Here is a 20,952-nt window from a genome sequence, read left to right as displayed (position 1 = left end):
GATAGGTGTGTCTGAGAACCCATCACATACATCTGCTTTCTAATGGCCTTGCCTGGGTAGGATGGAAGGGAGGGGCTAACACTTCTCTCGAATAATTAGTGTCCTGTCCCCTCATAAAAGGCTGATTCCCCTCCCCCAATGTCCCACAGATAGCCTGGCAGATAGGACTGGGTTGAAAGGGATACTTGTGCACTTCAGAGAGATGTTTTGAAGTCAAGCCCACATCAAAGGAACTTTTGGATATAAATACTAATCTCTGACCCCCGAAAATCAGACACTCCTGGACTTGTAACTGAAGTTCTGTCAGAAGAAGCACTGTGCTGCTTGAAGGACTCAACTGGACTGCTGATCAGGAAGGCCTGCTTTTCTGTTTGTTGCCCTGCTGCTCTCTGACTCTGCTAAAGGAGTGCTGGACCCTGTCTACACTCCAAGTGATCTCCAAGGGCTTCTGGGCTTGCCTCCTGTCACTTGAGACTCAGGGATATCAAAGTCTCTACCCCTGCTCCTGTGCCTGGCTCACTGGATGTGGCCCAAATAGTTGCAGCACTTTGGCTCCAGAGATCGACGCATCGGACAGCGTATCTCTGCTGCTGCAGCTTGGTGAGATCAAAGCATCCCCTCAACTGCGTGGCAGAATCTGGTGCATCTCTCAACACCTTTTGACTCTGGCACCCATCTTCGCAACTGACGCATCACCTTCACTGCGTGGAAAAGATCATCCCATCCTGGACATGCGGGCCTGGACATCGACGCGTCTCGCTGTTTGCAACAAGGAATGGTACTTTGTTGACCTGGGCTTGTGTGGGTCCTATAGCCGTCTGGCGCTCCATTGCGGTTGGCCCAAACTTTGACTCTGCCCCGGTCCAGCGCGACCTAAATTAACCTTTCCAGCAATATTTGCTTCTAAGCACTTTACTGAATTTATTCTTTTAAAATTCATTTTCAAAACTTCTATACATTCGATTTTTGTCATTTTGGTCTTGTTTTGTTTATAATAATCTAGTTTTATAAACCTGTGTGGAGTGTTTGGTGGTGTTATCATTGTGGTATTGTGTGCACAAATACTTTGCACATTGCCTCTTTAGATAAGCCTGCCTGCTCTGCGCCAAGCTACCAGAGGGTGAGCCCAGGTTATCTTTTAGGCATATCTAGCTTACCCTGACTAGAGTGGTGGTTCCTGCCTGGCCTGGGTGCATATCTCAGCTAACGAAGAATCCCATTTCTAACAATGATTAAGTGATATTTTTTAGAACCATGCCTTTTCATCAAGTGCCAGTGCGTGGATTAAAGCTTCATCACCAGGTTCCAAACTCACCAATATAACAAGTAGATCACATCTTTCACCTCACATAACAGTTTTCGATAATCCATTCTACTGGTATTTTGTAAAATAACGTTCCTGAATTAAAGCTAGATATACACAGCTGCAGCCCAGAAAGTATTGGCTGCATCAATCTTGGACCATGCTGCCTAGAATTATGAACAATTGAAGTTTGTGAACCCTGCTGCCTAGAGATGAGGCAGAATGTCCTGTTAAGCAGCATGTATAATCTTCCTTAAGCTGGAGCTGGAGCTGGAGCTGGCCAGTCCATGGGTAGTGTTGTCCAAGGCCACCATCTTTGATGCCAATGCTTCCAATTCTGGCAAGTGATCTTGTGGGAGATGGGCACCTTTGCTTTTGTGTCTCGTTGCAAGCAAATGCACTGGATCAGAATATTTTAATTGTGAGTAACAGAGCAGGGAATGCACATCAAATTTTTTTTTATAACTGTCTATTTCTGTCTACTTCTTAAAGACAAATAAGTTTCTGTGAGAAATTGGGCTGTTGCTTGAGGGGGGTGAGAAACCCTACTCAAGCAGCAACCACAATCCTTGTCAGGGTAAGGCAGAAACAAACCCCAAATTAACTCATGCTCACCCCTTTGGTAGCTTGGCACAGAGGAGTCAGACTTAACTTAGAGGCAATGTAAAAAACGTATTTTTGCAGCACTTCAAACAGTAATAAAGTGAAAACACAGCACAAGAAAAATCCCACACCCAATTAGAAAGATAAGATAGAGTACATTTTAATAAATAAATCAAGACCAAAATGACATAAATCCAATCAGTAAAACCAGTGATATGCAATTTAAAAGATTTCAGTGAAAATAAAGCTAAAAAGCACAAAGCACCAACTGTCGATATCTGTTCGCGCTGGACCAAGACAAAGCCACAATTTTATGCATACCATGGTGGAACATGGGTTGGCTACAGGAACCCAGTTGAACCTGCTAAACAAGAGTACCTAAAATCCTGGTTATGGGCCATCGCAAGACTCAATGCCGAGGATGCCTTGGGCAGCCAAGACGGTGCGTTGGTTACGAGAACCTGCAAAGCTACGATGCGAGGTCTTGCGTCACTGTTGAGGATCCCGTTGATGAGGGCCTAAGATACGAAGCTCGCCATTGAGGATACGTTGAATAGTGGATGCAATGCATTGGTTCTGAAGAGCTGTGATGCGAGAACCTGCATAGTCATTGATGCTGCTGTCCTCTAGAGATTTGCGAAGCAGGGGCTTGCATTGATGAGGCTCCGTACATCAATGATTTTGATGCAGGCTATGACGTCGATGTGAAGCCCTTGAGCTGGGTGAACATTTGCAAAAGAGAAGATGCATCTGTTCTGCTCAGGATTGCGCTGCGCTGCGCAGCAAAAGAGATGAGTCGTTTCTGCAGGATCCACAGATGGGCTGGCAGAGCACCTTCAGGCGACCAGGTTCTGGGTTCAGGGTTGTTGGAGACTTCTGTCCCTCTAGTGAAAACTCAAGACTAACTACAGGGAGTATGCAGCCCTTTGTGTGGTAAGTTGTGTTGAAATGACTCTCAGCACTTTGAGGTATCTAATGCAGGTGAATTCCCTGAACTTACTGGCAAAGAAACCTGGGATAACCCAGAAATGGGACCCATAGTTTCTTAAACCTCTGAGAATATTGTTAGTGTGAGTGGATGATTTTCCATAATCTATGTGACCCATCCTGTATGTTGGGAGTCCTAGTCTTTTCCATAGGGCTGTTATGACCTGTCTCAAAGAAAGAATTTGAGAGCAACCCTTTAGACACAAAGGGAACTTGGTTATAGTAGCCAATAACAAAATAATGTTCCCTATATTTTTCTTTTTCTGCCTCTACCACATATTATTCATACTCTCACATACAGTGCATTCAAATCATAAGCCTTGTTGTTAGCAAAAATATCTCTTCCTTTATTGAATATGTGATTATGTATACAGCATTAAAAGTATTACAAGACAAAACAATTCATAAACGATTCATAAAGTCTTTTTTTACAAAAGAGACCGCAAACAGTGTTATAATGGATTATCTCCCGTCTACGTATTGATCCTTTGTCTCCATATCAATTATAGTTTAACACATATTTGACATTTCTTTGTGGGCAAAGAACCACTTTTCAGTTTTGTTCACTGTTGCAAATGTAATGGTAAACACTCATATGCATATAATATATCTGGCAGTAAGTCTCCTAAGTACCAACATACGTTAAAAAAAAATCTTTACATTTGTAATCCAATGCAAAACTGTCAGAGCCAATGGCATCTGCCCCTTTTTGAGAAAAGAGGAAATGTGAGCTTGTTTGGTAGTCCCAATAATGTGTACGCAGAGTTGCTGGGCATGTTCTTTAAGAAGATGTTATCTAATGCCTCCAACACTCTCTTCCAGTAGGACTGGAGTTCCAGGCAGTCCCAAAACATGTGTGTCAGTGTTGTGCGCCTCTTCCATCCCCTCCAAAATGTGTTCTTGTTTTTGGCATCCACTTGCGTAGTTTAGAAAATGTGCGGTGCCAGTCCCTGGTCGCTTTAACTGCTGTCTCCCTAGGTGTTGCAAGCTGATGTGATTTCTGCCCATTTATCATGAGCTATACTAGGACCCACCGTCCCCTCCCATCCAACATGTCCTGGCAACCTCTCCCCATTCTCCTCCTTTGTTAGAGCGTTTTAAATGTCAGACACTAATGTCCTACCCTCCCCCCCTCTTTCAGGAGCATTAATTTTTCAAACTTCATCCAGTGGAAACACTTGTATTGTTTAATCTCTGGGTGCATTATCCAATGTCTGCTCTGCTAGTAGTGGTATATTTACCCTTCTGGGATCTTGAATTTCCTCTTCAAAGTTTTCAGAGTCCTTAATAATCACCTCATGAAGCAGGTCCCCTATTCAACCAATGCTAGAAATAGACACGTTTCCATTAATAAGGTGAGCACTTTGGGTGACAGCAATCAAAGTCAATGGAGATGGGAATGTAGTCATTCCTTTTCTCACTGCTAATTCTTCCCCTACAACAACTTGATTCTCGTGACTGGTGACGAGTATACCCCCATGCTCTCCCCTCCTCTCCAGCAAAAGGACTTCTACATATAGTTGATCTATGAAGTATCATCATTCTTCTGACTTGGTTCATCCCCATTCCACCAGAAAGTGCAACTGAGATGTTTGATAGTATTTGACTACATCTGGGACACCTCCTTGTTTACCTTAAACACTTGGGGTCTTATTCAGAGTTTTGGCAGATTGGATACTCGTCATCCTAGAAGTGCATTATGTCCGGTCACACTTATAATATGGCTGATAGGATAATCATCACATCTATGATGGAGTACGCCATCCACCAAACATTGAATCAGGCACTTACCTTAAACACTTTACACCTGGCTGATCTGGGATGTTTACCCACTGATATCAATTCAGCTATCAGTCTCTGAATTGTCATAACTGGACTTCCCACCAAAAAAGGTGGGATTATATGCATGAGATAAAATATCTTCAGAAGAACAGTATTTTGACCGTTGATATGCGGCGCAGATATGACAGACCCCCTCCTGTGATGTCCTTCATTAGTGGGGTGTAGTTTGCTTCTATAAGGTTATCTAACGATTGTGTGATCCTTATACCTAGTAACTCAATATTTTTCCCAGCACACTTGAAAGGGAAGCAAGCCATTAACTCTCTTACTTGGTCCGGGTGGGTGAGAGATTGAGTGCTTGGGATTTTAAAATAATAAATTTGAATCCTGACACCTGTCCATAGTCCTCAAGGACCTTCAGCAGCAGAGGGACAGAGCCTGCCACTTCCATGAGCACCACCAGGAGAGCAGCACACAAGGACAGATTGTGTCATGTCCCTTTTTCAACCCTGAAATCTCCTTCGTGTTGTGGATCTTATATTGTGAGCGTAAATAGCTGGACTGACAGCAGGCATTCCCACTTTGTCCATCATCTGTTCTCGAATGCTGTTGAAGTGATTTTATTCACTCAGATCCAGGTGTAGGGATATCTATACCCACACAGCATCCAGACCTTGCATCAGCTTCCAAAGTGAAATTTATTGCTGCATGTGGTCCACAAAACATCTATTGACTTGTTAAAATGCTTTATCCGCATCTAAATGAGAGCAGGAGCGCATTTTTCAGGTCCTGTAGACATTGTCCAAAATGCAATCTTTTTTGGTATTGTCCTCGCAGCTCCGTACTGAGATGAATCCTATTCATCTGGTTTTATTAGACCTAGCATGAGTGGGTCTAACCTGGCCATCAACATCCTATGAAAATTGTAGTGCTGATGTTCAAAGGCAAAATCGAGCAGTATGAGCTCCACAAAGCTGGATTCCTCTCGTGTTTTGGATGATCATTAATCTAGCCTCCAACATGGATCAAACCATGAGTCTCTGTTCCGGGAAAGAAACAAACAGTTTTGCCAGTATTGGGGCAAGCACATTACCAAAGACTATCTAGAATGTCAATAGAAAACAGTCTGAACTCATTGACATTTCACTGTGGGGTTTTGAGATGCAGATTTCTTCTAACCTTATGGGTTGTTCCATCTTCTCTGCCTATTCATTTGTGTTGGAAACCGGGCAACCGGGTTAGCGATCACCAGGTTTCCAAGCACTGTGGTAGCTTGGCTCGAGCGGTTGGGGGTCAGGCACCGTGTTAAGCGTACGTCACACCCTCACAATAACCATGCGTTCATCCGTTCCAAAAACGACACTACACCGTAAAAATTATGAAAGACAAGATGAAAATATATTTGTCTTTATCTTATTTTCTCTTAGTTTCAGGATTCACATTATAATTACAAGACAATAGGATTTTCCAATAAAAGAGCAGGTCAAATAAATAATACGACTTTGGGGTTTCACAAATAGGTTCAGGTCCCAATTTAGCAAGGAATAAAATAGAGGTGCAATAAATTACAGATGGCAAATAAATACAGTCAGACAATAAATACAGTGCAAGAATAAATTAGTGGAATGTACCAACTGCCTCTAATTTAGATCTTGTATGGAGGCAGTCAGTCAGTGGATGGTTCAAAATTCGCTCAAACTGAATGGGGAGAAGACTGAGGTGATGGTGTTTGGAGGAAATCAGAGCATCTGGTCAGCCAGTTGGTGGCCTGATTCGCTGGGAGTATGCCCTTCCCCCACGGTATCTGCTAGGAATCTTGGGGTGATGATAGATCCTGCCCTGGATATGGGCGGACAGGTTAGTAGAACCATCTCTACCTGTTGGGGCTTAATTCACACCCTGCGAAGAATCAGGAAATATCTTTCGCTACAGTCCAGAAAGCAAATAGCTGTCGCTCTCATCGGCTCACGACTGGACTACTGTAATGCGCTGTATGCGGGGCTGAATAGGAGCCTACTACAGCGCTTACAGGTAGTCCAGAATGCCGCTGCTAGATTTGTTCTGGATGTTCCTAGACGCTCCTCGGCCACTCTGGCCAGGAAAACACTGCATTGGCTACCAGTAGAATATCGAGTACGGTTTAAAGTTTTATGCATGACCTACAGAGCCATTGCAAGGAATAACGACACGAGAGTTGGCTCTATCATTGCCCACTATATTCCTGGAAGGGACTTGCGTTCCTCCAGGAAATTGCTCCTGACAGTTCCCCGTATACGAAGAGCCAGGTGGGGTGGCAGGGCTTTCTCCACTCTGGCTCCTAAGTGGTGGAATGATCTTCCTTTGGACCTCAGGTCGTTACCTTCCCTACAGAGATTCCGAAGTGCTCTTAAAACTCGCCTCTTCCTGCGAGCCTACGTGTAAGGCTGTACATTTATATCTCTATTTCTTTTTGTTAGGCGCCTTGATACCTGCGGGTTATTGTTTTGCGCGATATAAATCTTTTATCAATCAATCAATCAATCGAAGACAATAAATAAAGCACCTTCAATAAATAAAGTAAAGCAATCAATGACAATTACAGATCAGATCACTTTCATGAGGTAATTTGGTCTTATTTTGCCCATGTACAGCTTGTGGTCATTTGGGTGGCCTGGGGGTGTCCCATCTAGATTGGTCAAGGCTGGTCCTAACACCCCTCTAACCCCTAGGATAGTCTTTTGGGCTCCACAGGGCCTTAAACGCCCTCTCTACCACTTACTGTCCCTTCTACGACTCTCGGCTCCGCTCGGCGCCGTGTCGACGCTGTGAGGCGGCTCCGGATCGATGTCGCTGGGCGGCTCCGGATCGATGTCGCTGGGCGGCTCCGGATCGATGTCGCTGGGCGGCTCCGGATCGATGTCGCTGGGCGGCTCCGGATCGATGTCGCCTTCCGGCGTCGCAGGGACACGGTCTCCCCGCTTCCGGGTGTCTCCGGAGTGCGATCTCCACTCCCGACCTCCGGCGCGCTTCACCTCAGTTTCCGGCGACTCCGGAGTGCGATCTCCACTCCCGACCTCCGGCACGCTTCACCTCAGTTTCCGGCGACTCCAGAGGGCGGACTTCACTCCCCTGTCGACGCCTCACCTCGACCTCGGGTGACTTCCTACTCGACCTCCGGTGCCTCTCCACGACCTCCGTCGGCGCCCTCACTCGACCTCTGACGGCTCCGGGTACGACGTCTGCTTTCTGTCAGCGCCGCTTCTCTACCTCAGGCCCCAGGTCTCCAGGCTTCTCGACGTCGGGACTCCAGGAGGACACCGCTGAACAGGTCAGGAACTTGCTGTTCTTCCTCTTTAAGGCCTGTTCCAAATGTTCAGATCCTTAAGATGGTTTTTCTGGTCTTGGTCCCACACAGGGCTTTAGGCTGGGCTTGGTCAGTAGAGACTAGCATCAAGGGTGGGATTCTGGACCCCACTCCAAGCACTGGTTTCCACCTCTGCTGCCTTACTCCGACCTCCTTCTATCTCCGTCCTCTCTCCTCTCCAGTCAGATGCCAACTGCCAACTAAGATGGCCTCTCAACATTCTAAACTGCCTCCCTCTATCCCAGGGTTCTAGAATGTTGTAGAAGGTTCTGGTTACCTCCAGAGAGTTCTGGTGATGTCACAGGTGACAATGGATGGCCACCATTTTGTGTCTCAGGCCCTCAGACAGAAGTTCCAGGGGTAGGGAAAATGGCTCCCTGACCCTGCATCAACACTAAAAAAATCTGGTGGTTCCCAAAAAGGAAAAATCATAACAGGGTTTGAGGCAGAAGGGGGACAAAATAAATAATGATGAGGAGGGACCACCCAAAGGGCTGACAGGTCTAACACGCGTCCCCCCCAGCTGAAAGTGGGGAGAGCTACCCAACCCCTTGGGAGTTCTCATCACTAAGGCGGAAATACCTTGAGAGACCGTCTGCATTGGCGTGGTCCACTCCAGGCCAGTGTTCCACCTGAAAGTCCATTCCCTGTAGGGAGATAGACCACCTTAGCAACTTCGGATTCTCCCCCTTCATCTGCATCAGCCACCGAAGGGGTCTGTGGTCGGTCTGAACTAGGAAGTGTGAACCAAACAGGTATGGCCGCAACTTCTTCAGAGCCCATACCACTGCAAAGGCTTCACGCTCTATTGCACTCCACTTCTGTTCCCTGGGAAGTAGTCTCCGGGATAGGAAGACCACGGGTTGATCCAGACCTTCTTCATTGAGTTGCGATAACACTGCCCCAATGCCATGTTCCGATGCATCCGTCTGGACAATGAACTCCTTGGAAAAGTCTGGGGCCCTTAAGACCGGGGCCTCGCACATGGCTTGCTTCAGTTTCACAAAGGCCTGCTGACAAGCCTCCGTCCAGACTACCCGTCGAGGTTGCTTCTTGGACGTAAGCTCCGTGAGGGGGGCCACAATGGTACCATACCCCTTCACGAAGCGGCGGTAATATCCGGTGAGGCCCAGAAAAGCTCGGACCTCAGTCTGAGTCTTAGGGGGTTCCCAGGCCATGATAGCCTCGATTTTTGCCTGGAGGGGTTGCACCGCTCTCCTACCCACCAAGTGTCCAAGGTACACTACCGACCCCTGCCCGATCTGGCATTTACTGGCCTTGATCGTTAATCCAGCTTGTTTCAGGGCCTGGAGAACAGCTTGCAGGTGACGCAAGTGATCCTCCCAGCTGTTACTGAAGACGGCAATGTCGTCCAGATAAGCAGCAGAGAAACTCTCCATTCCAGTGAGGATCTGGTTCACCAGACGCTGAAACGTGGCAGGTGCGTTCTTGAGCACAAAGGGCATCACACAGAACTGGTAGTGGCCCTTGGGCGTGGAGAAGGCTGACCTTTCCTTAGCTCCATCAGTCAGAGAGATCTGCCAGTACCCAGAAGTAAGGTCAAAGGTACTCCGGTATTGGGCAGCTCCCAGCCGGTCAATCAGTTCATCCGCCCTCGGGATCGGATGAGCATCAGTCTTGGTTACTGAGTTCAGTCCCCGGTAGTCCACACAGAACCTCAGTTCCGGTTGGGCACCCGATGGTACAGCTTTTGGTACTAATACCACCGGACTGGACCAGGGGCTGCTGGAAGGTTCAATCACTCCTAGCTCCAGCATCTTAGTGACTTCACTGTGAATGTTGGCCTTCACCTTGTCTGTCATCCGGTAGATCTCTCTATCCCACCGCTGCCACCAATTTTATGTTGGAAACCGGGCAACCGGGTTAGCAGTCACCAGGTTCCCAGCACAATGGTAGCTTGGCTCGAGCGGTTGGGGGTCAGGCACCGTGTTAAGCGTACGTCACACCCTCACAATAACCATGCGTTCATCCATTCCAAAAACGACACTACACCGTAAAAATGATAGAAAGACAAGTTGAAAATATATTTGTCTTTATCTTATTTTCTCTTAGTTGCAGGTTCACATTACAAATACAGTACAATAGGATTTTCCCTTAAAAGAGCAGGTCACATAAATAAAACGACTTAGAAGTTTCACAAATTGGTTCAGGTCCCAATTTAGCAAGGAATAAAATAGAGGTGCAATAAATTACAGATGGCAAATAAATACAGTCAGACAATAAATACAGTGCAAGAATAAATTAGTGGAAGACAATAAATAAAGCACCTTCAATAAATAAAGTAAAGCAATCAATGACAATTACAGATCAGATCACTTTCATGAGGTAATTTGGTCTTATTTTGCCCATGTACAGCTTGTGGTCATTTGGGTGGCCTGGGGGTGTCCCATCTAGATTGGTCAAGGCTGGTCCTAACACCCCTCTAACCCCTAGGATAGTCTTTTGGGCTCCACAGGGCCTTAAACGCCCTCTCTACCACTTACTGTCCCTTCTACGACTCTCGGCGCCGTGTCGACGCCGTGAGGCGGCTCCGGATCGATGTCGCTGGGCGGCTCCGGATCGATGTCGCTGGGCGGCTCCGGATCGATGTCGCTGGGCGGCTCCGGATCGATGTCGCCTTCCGGCGTCGCAGGGACACGGTCTCCCCGCTTCCGGGTGTCTCCGGAGTGCGATCTCCACTCCCGACCTCCGGCGCGCTTCACCTCAGTTTCCGGCGACTCCGGAGTGCGATCTCCACTCCCGACCACCGGCACGCTTCACCTCAGTTTCCGGCGACTCCAGAGGGCGGACTTCACTCCCCTGTCGACGCCTCACCTCGACCTCGGGTGACTTCCTACTCTACCTCCGGTGCCTCTCCACGACCTCCGTCGGCGCCCTCACTCGACCTCTGACGGCTCCGGGTACGACGTCTGCTTTCTGTCAGCGCCGCTTCTCTACCTCAGGCCCCAGGTCTCCAGGCTTCTCGACGTCGGGACTCCAGGAGGACACCGCTGAACAGGTCAGGAACTTGCTGTTCTTCCTCTTTAAGGCCTGTTCCAAATGTTCAGATCCTTAAGATGGTTTTTCTGGTCTTGGTCCCACACAGGGCTTTAGGCTGGGCTTGGTCAGTAGAGACTAGCATCAAGGGTGGGTTTCTGGACCCCACTCCAAGCACTGGTTTCCACCTCTGCTGCCTTACTCCGACCTCCTTCTATCTCTGTCCTCTCTCCTCTCTCCTCTCTAGTCAGATGCCAACTGCCACCATTAGGAACAGGGTGTGCCCCGACCTGTAGGATCTGGAGATCTATCTCCCTGAGCCTCAACTCGTGAGCCATCCTCCGTTTCTCCTTTTCTTTCTCCAGCTTCGCCAACTCCCAGGTGAGCTGTCTTTTCTCCCTCCGGTCAGTGAATTCTGCTTCTAATAAGCCGTGGCTAGAGACACTGCTGCCCTTTCTTGAAAGTGTTCTAGGCTCCGCTAATGGGTTCCCCACCTCAGATTGGTACACACCAGCCCCTTCGCTGTCAGTCTCTCCATCCCTGTCCTCCTTCTCAACCTTACTTTCTCGTCGTGCCTCCCCCCAAGCCCTCAAGCTGGTTTGGAGTTCACCCTTCTTTGCACCTTGGGGACAAAACACCCCCTCTCGCTGACAAAACTCTCTGAGTTGGGCCACAGTGTAAGTTTCCACATCCTCCAACACAAACTCCATTTTGCCCACTCAGAATAGAAGACAGTTGCTTACAGAAGCTATGCAGGGGGGTACCTTTTGTAATACCTCCTCCCACCACCAGAAGTAAATTTGGAAAAAACAAAACTCAAAATTAGGAAGTCCGCTTGGAGAAAACTCCCGGAGTAGGCCTATGGACTACCCAAAGTTATTGTGGAGTAGACGCAAGCACAGCTCTATCCCACCGCTGAACACCAAACCAGCTTGAGGGCTTGGGGGGAGGCACGACGAGAAAGTAAGGTTGAGAAGGAGGACAGGGATGGAGAGACTGACAGCGAAGGGGCTGGTGAGTACCAATCTGAGGGGTTAGGAACCGTGTTAAGCGTACGTCACACCTTCAACCGCTCGAGCCAAGCTACCATTGTGCTGGGAACCTGGTGACTGCTAACCCGGTTGCCCGGTTTCCAACATAAAATTGGTGTTCAGTGGTGGGATAGAGCTGTACTTGCGTCTACTCCACAATAACTTTGGGTAGTCCATAGGCCTACACCGGGAGTTTTCTCCAAGCGGACTTCCTAATTTTGAGTTTTGTTTTTTCCAAATTTACTTCTGGTGGTGGGAGGAGGTATTACAAAAGGTACCCCCCTGCATAGCTTCTGTAAGCAACTGTCTTCTATTCTGAGTGGGCAAAATGGTGTTTGTGTTGGAGGATGTGGAAACTTACACTGTGGCCCAACTCAGAGAGTTTTGTCAGCGAGAGGGGGTGTTTTGTCCCCAAGGTGCAAAGAAGGGTGAACTCCAAACCAGCTTGAGGGCTTGGGGGGAGGCACGATGAGAAAGTAAGGTTGAGAAGGAGGACAGGGATGGAGAGACTGACAGCGAAGGGGCTGGTGTGTACCAATCTGAGGTGGGGAACCCATTAGCGGGGCCCAGAACACTTTCAAGAAAGGGCAGCAGTGTCTCTAGCCACAGCTTATTAGAAGCAGAATTCACTGACCGGAGGGAGAAAAGACAGCTCACCTGGGAGTTGGCGAAGCTGGAGAAAGAAAAGGAGGAACGGAGGATGGCTCACGAGTTGAGGCTCAGGGAGATAGATCTCCAGATCCTACAGGTCGGGGCACACCCTGTTCCTAATGGTGGCAGCGAAGGTAGAGAAATCACCAGGGAACCCAAACCCTATCTGCCAAAAGACATAGTAGCTAGCTATAGTGCGGGGGATGATATCGCCAAGTGGCTAGCGGCCTATGAGGTCTCTTTAAGAGCCCATGGGGTTCCAGAGAAATATTGGGAGGGGGATTGTACAAATACATGCCTCCAGCTGGCAGGGATACATTATTGGCCCTGGAGCAGGATGAACAGACCCACTACCCCACCATGAAAGTGGCGCTCGTGAGGAAGTTTGGACTAACACCCGAGAAGTACAGACATAAGTTCCGGGGTAGCCGCAAACTGGGCACACAGAATTGGGTGGATTTCCTGGACTATGCAAAGAAGGCATTAGAGGGTTGGATACAGGGCAGCGAGGTGAGGGACTACGAGGGGTTGTTTGATTTGATGTTGAAGGAACACCTGCTCGAAAAATGTTTCCCCGAACTGCGTCAACACCTGGTGGATAGCAAGCTGACCAAACCCCGGAAGCTTGCTGAGGAGGCGGACATTTGGGCTAGTACCCGGGTGTCCACAAGGGGGACTGGAGGGGACTCTCAAAAGACCGGACAGGGCACCCCCCAGAAGAAAGAGGGAGGGGAAAAGAAAACGGAGTTCTCTAAAGGCCCCCAAAATAGTTTCCAAGGGAAGGGAACAGGATTCACCCCTAGGGCTAACCCACCCAGAAACCCTAATCCTGGCCAGAGTCAGCAGCCAAGGGTTGTCCATTGCTTCGAGTTTCGTGGTGTCGGACACTATAAGGGAGATGTGAAGTGCCCGAAAAGACCACCCCCTCCCATCGGAGGAAAGGCCCCACGGAGTAGCTAGTGTAGTGCTCGGGGAGGAGATGCCTTTAGATAAGGGAAGGGAGTGGGCGGGTGTCCCTTTAGTGTCCCTGGGAGAACGGGAGATGGTTCCTAAGATCCAGGTGCCCGCAAATACCACAAAGTATGGGCAGTGGGTCACCATCAACGGCCAAAGAGCGGAGGCTCTGAGAGACACAGGAGCCAGTATGACTATGGTGCGTAGCCAACTGGTGTCTCCAGAGCAGGTAATTCCCAATGTACTCCACCCTGCCGCGATGGCTGACGGCAGAATGGGCCACTATCCGGTGGCCGAGGTTCCATTTGAATGGGAAGGGGTTGCAGGTTTACTTCGAGTTGCCGTAAGCCCTGCCGTGCCAGTCGATTGTTTGCTGGGGAATGACATGGAGCATAATGCTTGGAAGGAGGTGGAATACCGGACTCATGCTGAGATGCTGGGTACACCTGACTGGGCCTGTGTCAGCACAGGGTCTGCGACTACCCGGAGGGGGAGTTCGTTTAGGCTGGAGCCTGGACCAAAGGCACAGCCGGCTGCCGACCAAGGGAAGAACCGAGGACAGGAGGAGCCTGCCTCGGCATCCGCGCCCCGTGTGACGGATAGGCCACCGGAGGTGGTGGACCAGGAGTCCGCGGAGGGGGATGTTACCGAACTGGAGAACCTACCCATCCCGGCCGAGTGGCATGTGGAGGGAGGGCTGACCAGGGAGGAATTCTGCAAGGGCCAGAGGGAGTGTCCTACCCTTGAGGGACTGAGGCGACAGGCCGAAGCCCAGGCAGCAGGGAACGTTGAGGGGAACTACAACATTTACTGGGAGGATGGCCTCCTCTACAGTGAACCCAAGGCACCCATGCACGGATCGTCACGGGCCTTGGTTGTCCCTCAACGTTATCGAGCCTTTCTCCTGGAATTGGCTCATGAGATCCCCTTGGCAGGACACCTGGGGCAAGACAAGACCTTTGCCCGACTTGTCCCACACTTTTATTGGCCTCAAATGAAAGTGTCGTCCGACACCTACTGCCGGACGTGTGTGTCTTGTCAAGCCAGTGGGAAAACAGGGGTGAAGCTGAAAGCTCCCCTGGAACCACTTCCTGTCGTTAGCACCCCTTTGAAAGGGTGGGCATCAACATTGTGGGTCCGTTAGATCCGCCTACTGCAGCTGGTCACAGGTTTATCCTGGTTCTGGTGGATCATGCCACACGGTACCCAGAGGCAATACCTCTGAGGACCATTACTGCACCTGTTGTGGCTAGGGCCCTGATGGGAATCTTTACCCGAATGGGTTTATCCAAGGAAGTTGTGTCCGACAGGGGGACCAACTTCATGTCAGCATACATGCGGGCCATGTGGAAGGAGTGTGGAGTGACCTACCGGTTCACCACTCCTTACCATCCCCAGACCAATGCTCTGGTGGAGAGGTTCAATAAAACTTTGAAAGGCATGATCAGAAGTCTGCCTGAAAGCCTGCGGAGGAAATGGGACGTCCTCCTACCCTGTCTATTGTTTTCTTACAGGGAAGTGCCGCAGAAGGGAGTGGGCTTCAGCCCCTTCGAGCTTTTGTATGGGCACCCTGTGCGTGGACCTCTCAGCCTGGTGAGAGACGGATGGGAAAGAACTCCCAGAAAGCTTCCCCAGGACGTGGTGAGCTACATGCTGGCCTTCCGGAGCCAAATGGCTAAGTTGTGGAAGCAAGCTTCTGACAACTTGGAAGCCAGTCAAGCAGTGATGAAGGCGTGGTATGACCACAATGCTCACCCGGTGGAATTGGAGCCTGGCCAGAAGGTGTGGGTGATCGAACCAGGAGAGCTTAGCGCCCTCCAGGATCGCTGGTCAGGACCCTTTGAGGTGTTGGAGAAGAAGGGTAAGGCTACCTACCTGGTGGATCTGAAGACCCCTCGCCAGCCCCTACGGGTGCTGCCTGCCAACCGCCTCAAACCCCACCATGAGAGGCCCGAAGTCATATTGCTGATGGTGACTGACGGAGCAGAGGACGTGGAAAGCGAGCCTCTCCCCGACTTATTTGCGTCTCAAGAGAAGGATGGGTTGGTGGAGGGAGTGATTCTCTCCCCGTCCCTAACTCCTGAACAGCGGGAGGACTGCCGCCAGGTCCTGGGGCAGTATTCTCCGTTGTTCTCCCTTGTTCCGGGTAGGACTCACCTGTGCGTCCATGATGTGGACACAGGAGACAGCCCACCTGTGAAGTCAAAGATCTACCGGATGACAGACAAGGTGAAGGTCAGCATTCACAGTGAAGTCACTAAGATGCTGGAGCTAGGAGTGATTGAACCTTCCAGCAGCCCCTGGTCCAGTCCGGTGGTATTAGTACCAAAAGCTGTACCACCGGGTGCCCAACCGGAACTGAGGTTCTGTGTGGACTACCGGGGACTGAACTCAGTAACCAAGACTGATGCTCATCCGATCCTGAGGGCGGATGAACTGATTGACCGGCTGGGAGCTGCCCAATATCTGAGTACCTTTGACCTTACTTCTGGGTACTGGCAGATCTCTCTGACTGATGGAGCTAAGGAAAGGTCAGCCTTCTCCACGCCCAAGGGCCACTACCAGTTCTGCGTGATGCCCTTTGGGCTCAAGAACGCACCTGCCACGTTTCAGCGTCTGGTGAACCAGATCCTCACTGGAATGGAGAGTTTCTCTGCTGCTTATCTGGATGACATTGCCGTCTTAAGTAACAGCTGGGAGGATCACTTGCGTCACCTGCAAGCTGTTCTCCAGGCCCTGAAGCAAGCTGGTTTAACGATCAAGGCCAGTAAATGCCAGATCGGGCAGGGGTCGGTAGTGTACCTTGGACACTTGGTGGGTAGGGGAGCGGTGCAACCCCTCCAGGCGAAAATCGAGGCCATCATGGCCTGGGAACCCCCCAAGACTCAGACTGAGGTCCGAGCTTTTCTGGGCCTCACCGGATATTACCGCCGCTTCGTGAAGGGGTATGGTACCATTGTGGCCCCCCTCACGGAGCTTACGTCCAAGAAGCAACCTCGACGGGTAGTCTGGACGGAGGCTTGTCAGCAGGCCTTTGTGAAACTGAAGCAAGCCATGTGCGAGGCCCCGGTCTTAAGGGCCCCAGACTTTTCCAAGGAGTTCATTGTCCAGACGGATGCATCGGAACATGGCATTGGGGCAGTGTTATCGCAACTCAATGAAGAGGGTCTGGATCAACCCGTGGTCTTCTTATCCCGGAGACTACTTCCCAGGGAACAGAAGTGGAGTGCAATAGAGCGTGAAGCCTTTGCAGTGGTATGGGCTCTGAAGAAGTTGCGGCCATACCTGTTTGGCTCGCACTTCCTAGTTCAGACCGACCACAGACCCCTTCGGTGGCTGATGCAGATGAAGGGGGAGAATCCGAAGTTGCTAAGGTGGTCTATCTCCCTACAGGGAATGGACTTTCAGGTGGAACATCAGCCTGGAGTGGACCACACCAATGCAGACGGTCTCTCAAGGTATTTCCGCCTTAGTGATGAGAACTCCCAAGGGGTTGGGTAGCTCTCCCCACTTTCAGCTGGGGGGGACGCGTGTTAGACCTGTCAGCCCTTTGGGTGGTCCCTCCTCATCATTATTTATTTTGTCCCACTTCTGCCTCAAACCCTGTTATAATTTTTCCTTTTTGGGAACCACCAGACTTTTTAGTGTTGATGCAGGGTCAGGGAGCCATTTTCCCTACCCCTGGAACTTCTGTCTGAGGGCCTGAGACACAAAATGGTGGCCATCCATTGTCACCTGTGACATCACCAGAACTCTCTGGAGGTGACCAGAACCTCCTGGAACATTCTAGAATCCTGGGACAGTGGGAGGCAGTTTAGAATGTTGGGAGGCCATCTCAGGTTGGCAGTTGGCATCTGACTGGATAGGAGAGAGGACAGAGATAGAAGGAGGTCGGAGTAAGGCAGCAGAGGTGGAAACCAGTGCTTGGAGTGGGGTCCAGAAACCCACCCTTGATGCTAGTCTCTACTGACCAAGCCCAGCCTAAAGCCCTGTGTGGGACCAAGACCAGAAGAACCATCTTAACGATCTGAACATTTGGAACAGGCCTTAAAGAGGAAGAACAGCAAGTTCCTGACCTGTTCAACGGTGTCCTCCTGGAGTCCCGACGTCGAGAAGCCTGGAGACCTGGGGCCTGAGGTAGAGAAGCGGCGCTGACAGAAAGCAGACGTCGTACCCGGAGCCGTCAGAGGTCGAGTGAGGGCGCCGACGGAGGTCGTGGAGAGGCACCGGAGGTCGAGTAAGAAGTCACCCGAGGTCGAGGTGAGGCGTCAACAGGGGAGTGAAGTCCGCCCTCTGGAGTCGCCGGAAACTGAGGTGAAGCGTGCCGGAGGTCGGGAGTGGAGATCGCACTCCGGAGTCGCCGGAAACAGAGGTGAAGCGCGCCGGAGGTCGGGAGTGGAGATCGCACTCCGGAGTCGCCGTAAACAGAGGTGAAGCGCGCCGGAGGTCGGGAGTGGAGATCGCACTCCGGAGATACCCGGAAGCGGGGAGACCGAGTCCCTGCGACGCCGGAAGGCGACATCGATCCGGAGCCGCCCAGCGACATCGAACCGAGGCCGCCCGGCGTCATCGATCCGGAGCCGCCCAGCGACATCGAGCCGAGGCCGCCCGGCGTCATCGATCCGGAGCCGCCCAGCGACATCGAACCGAGGCCGCCCAGCGTCATCGATCCGGAGCCGCCCAGCGACATCGATCCGGAGCCGCCCAGCGTCATCGATCCGGAGCCGCCTCACGGCGTCGACGCGGCGCCGAGCGGAGCCGAGAGTCGTAGAAGGGACAGTAAGTGGTAGAGAGGGCGTTTAAGGCCCTGGGGAACCCAAAAGACTATCCTAGGGGTTAGAGGGGTGTTAGGACCAGCCTTGACCAATCTAGATGGGACACCCCCAGGCCACCCAAATGACCACAAGCTGTACATGGGCAAAATAAGACCAAATTACCTCATGAAAGTGATCTGATCTGTAATTGTCATTGATTGCTTTACTTTATTTATTGAAGGTGCTTTATTTATTGTCTTCCACTAATTTATTCTTGCATTGTATTTATTGACTGACTGTATTTATTTGCCATCTGTAATTTATTGCACCTCTATTTTATTCCTTGCTAAATTGGGATCTGAACCTATTTGTGAAACTTCAATGTCGTATTATTTATGTGACCTGCTCTTTTAAGGGAAAATCCTATTGTATTGTATTTGTAATGTGAACCTGCAACTAAGAGAAAATAAGATAAAGACAAATATATTTTCAACTTGTCTTTCTATAATTTTTACGGTGTAGTGTCGTTTTTGGAACGGATGAACGCATGGTTATTGTGAGGGTGTGACGTACGCTTAACACGGTGCCTGACGCCAACCGCTCGAGCCAAGCAACATTGTGCTGGGAACCTGGTGATCGCTAACCCGGTTGCCCGGTTTCCAACATAAAATATATTTGTCTTTATCTTATTTTCTCTTAGTTTTAGGATTCACATTATAATTACAAGACAATAGGATTTTCCAATAAAAGAGCAGGTCAAATAAATAATACGACTTTGGGGTTTCACAAATAGGTTCAGGTCCCAATTTAGCAAGGAATAAAATAGAGGTGCAATAAATTACAGATGGCAAATAAATACAGTCAGACAATAAATACAGTGCAAGAATAAATTAGTGGAAGACAATAAATAAAGCACCTTCAATAAATAAAGTAAAGCAATCAATGACAATTACAGATCAGATCACTTTCATGAGGTAATTTGGTCTTATTTTGCCCATGTACAGCTTGTGGTCATTTGGGTGGCCTGGGGGTGTCCCATCTAGATTGGTCAAGGCTGGTCCTAACACCCCTCTAACCCCTAGGATAGTCTTTTGGGCTCCACAGAGCCTTAAACGCCCTCTCTACCACTTACTGTCCCTTCTACGACTCGGCTCCGCTCGGCGCCGTGTCGACGCCGTGAGGCGGCTCCGGATCGATGTCGCTGGGCGGCTCCGGATCGATGTCGCTGGGCGGCTCCGGATCGATGTTGCTGGGCGGCTCCGGATCGATGTCGCTGGGCGGCTCCGGATCGATGTCGCCTTCCGGCGTCGCAGGGACACGGTCTCCCCGCTTCCGGGTGTCTCCGGAGTGCGATCTCCACTCCCGACCTCCGGCGCGCTTCACCTCAGTTTCCGGCGACTCCGGAGTGCGATCTCCACTCCCGACCTCCGGCGCGCTTCACCTCAGTTTCCGGCGACTCCGGAGTGCGATCTCCACTCCCGACCTCCGGCACGCTTCACCTCAGTTTCCGGCGACTCCAGAGGGCGGACTTCACTCCCCTGTCGACGCCTCACCTCGACCTCGGGTGACTTCCTACTCGACCTCCGGTGCCTCTCCACGACCTCCGTCGGCGCCCTCACTCGACCTCTGACGGCTCCGGGTACGACGTCTGCTTTCTGTCAGCGCCGCTTCTCTACCTCAGGCCCCAGGTCTCCAGGCTTCTCGACGTCGGGACTCCAGGAGGACACCGCTGAACAGGTCAGGAACTTGCTGTTCTTCCTCTTTAAGGCCTGTTCCAAATGTTCAGATCCTTAAGATGGTTTTTCAGGTCTTGGTCCCACACAGGGCTTTAGGCTGGGCTTGGTCAGTAGAGACTAGCATCAAGGGTGGGTTTCTGGACCCCACTCCAAGCACTGGTTTCCACCTCTGCTGCCTTACTCCGACCTCCTTCTATCTCCGTCCTCTCTCCTCTCCAGTCAGATGCCAACTGCCAACTAAGATGGCCTCTCAACATTCTAAACTGCCTCCCTCTATCCCAGGGTTCTAGAATGTTGTAGAAGGTTCTGGTTACCTCCAGAGAGTTCTGGTGATGTCACAGGTGACAATGGATGGCCACCATTTTGTGTCTCAGGCCCTCAGACAGAAGTTCCAGGGGTAGGGAAAATGGCTCCCTGACCCTGCATCAACACTAAAAAAATCTGGTGGTTCCCAAAAAGGAAAAATCATAACAGGGTTTGAGGCAGAAGGGGGACAAAATAAATAATGATGAGGAGGGACCACCCAAAGGGCTGACAGGTCTAACACTTTGCGATTGAATGCACCTCAACTCCCTGTAGACATTGCTCTACAGCTACTTGTTTTGGATCCTCCACTATATACAGGTCACCAAAATGTGAGCTGAAGATGTCAGTAATGCCTCCATCTGTGCTACATGACCTCCCCTCCTCTTCCAGGTAACTTGTACTCGGTTATGTGTCCGCTTGGTGTGTAGCTCGCAGGCTTGTAATTTACCTACTCTATTACCTCCACTATAGAAAATATTATTTGTCCTGAGGAGAGCCCTGTCAT

The 20,952-nt window shown here is 50.3% G+C and overlaps 1 protein-coding gene across 1 annotated transcript in view; it reads right to left on the bottom strand.

Annotated features, from left to right (window-relative positions):
- The window catches only part of LOC146855445 (stabilin-2-like), a 1,201,024-nt gene that overhangs the window by 72,183 nt on the left and 1,107,889 nt on the right, over window positions 1-20,952 (bottom strand).

Source organism: Triturus cristatus, chromosome 4_1 (assembly GCF_964204655.1).
Source record: "Triturus cristatus chromosome 4_1, aTriCri1.1, whole genome shotgun sequence".
Lineage (NCBI taxonomy): Eukaryota > Metazoa > Chordata > Amphibia > Caudata > Salamandridae > Triturus > Triturus cristatus.
Note: the sequence above shows the minus strand (reverse complement) of the source record. Positions and strands in the feature narration are given on the sequence as shown.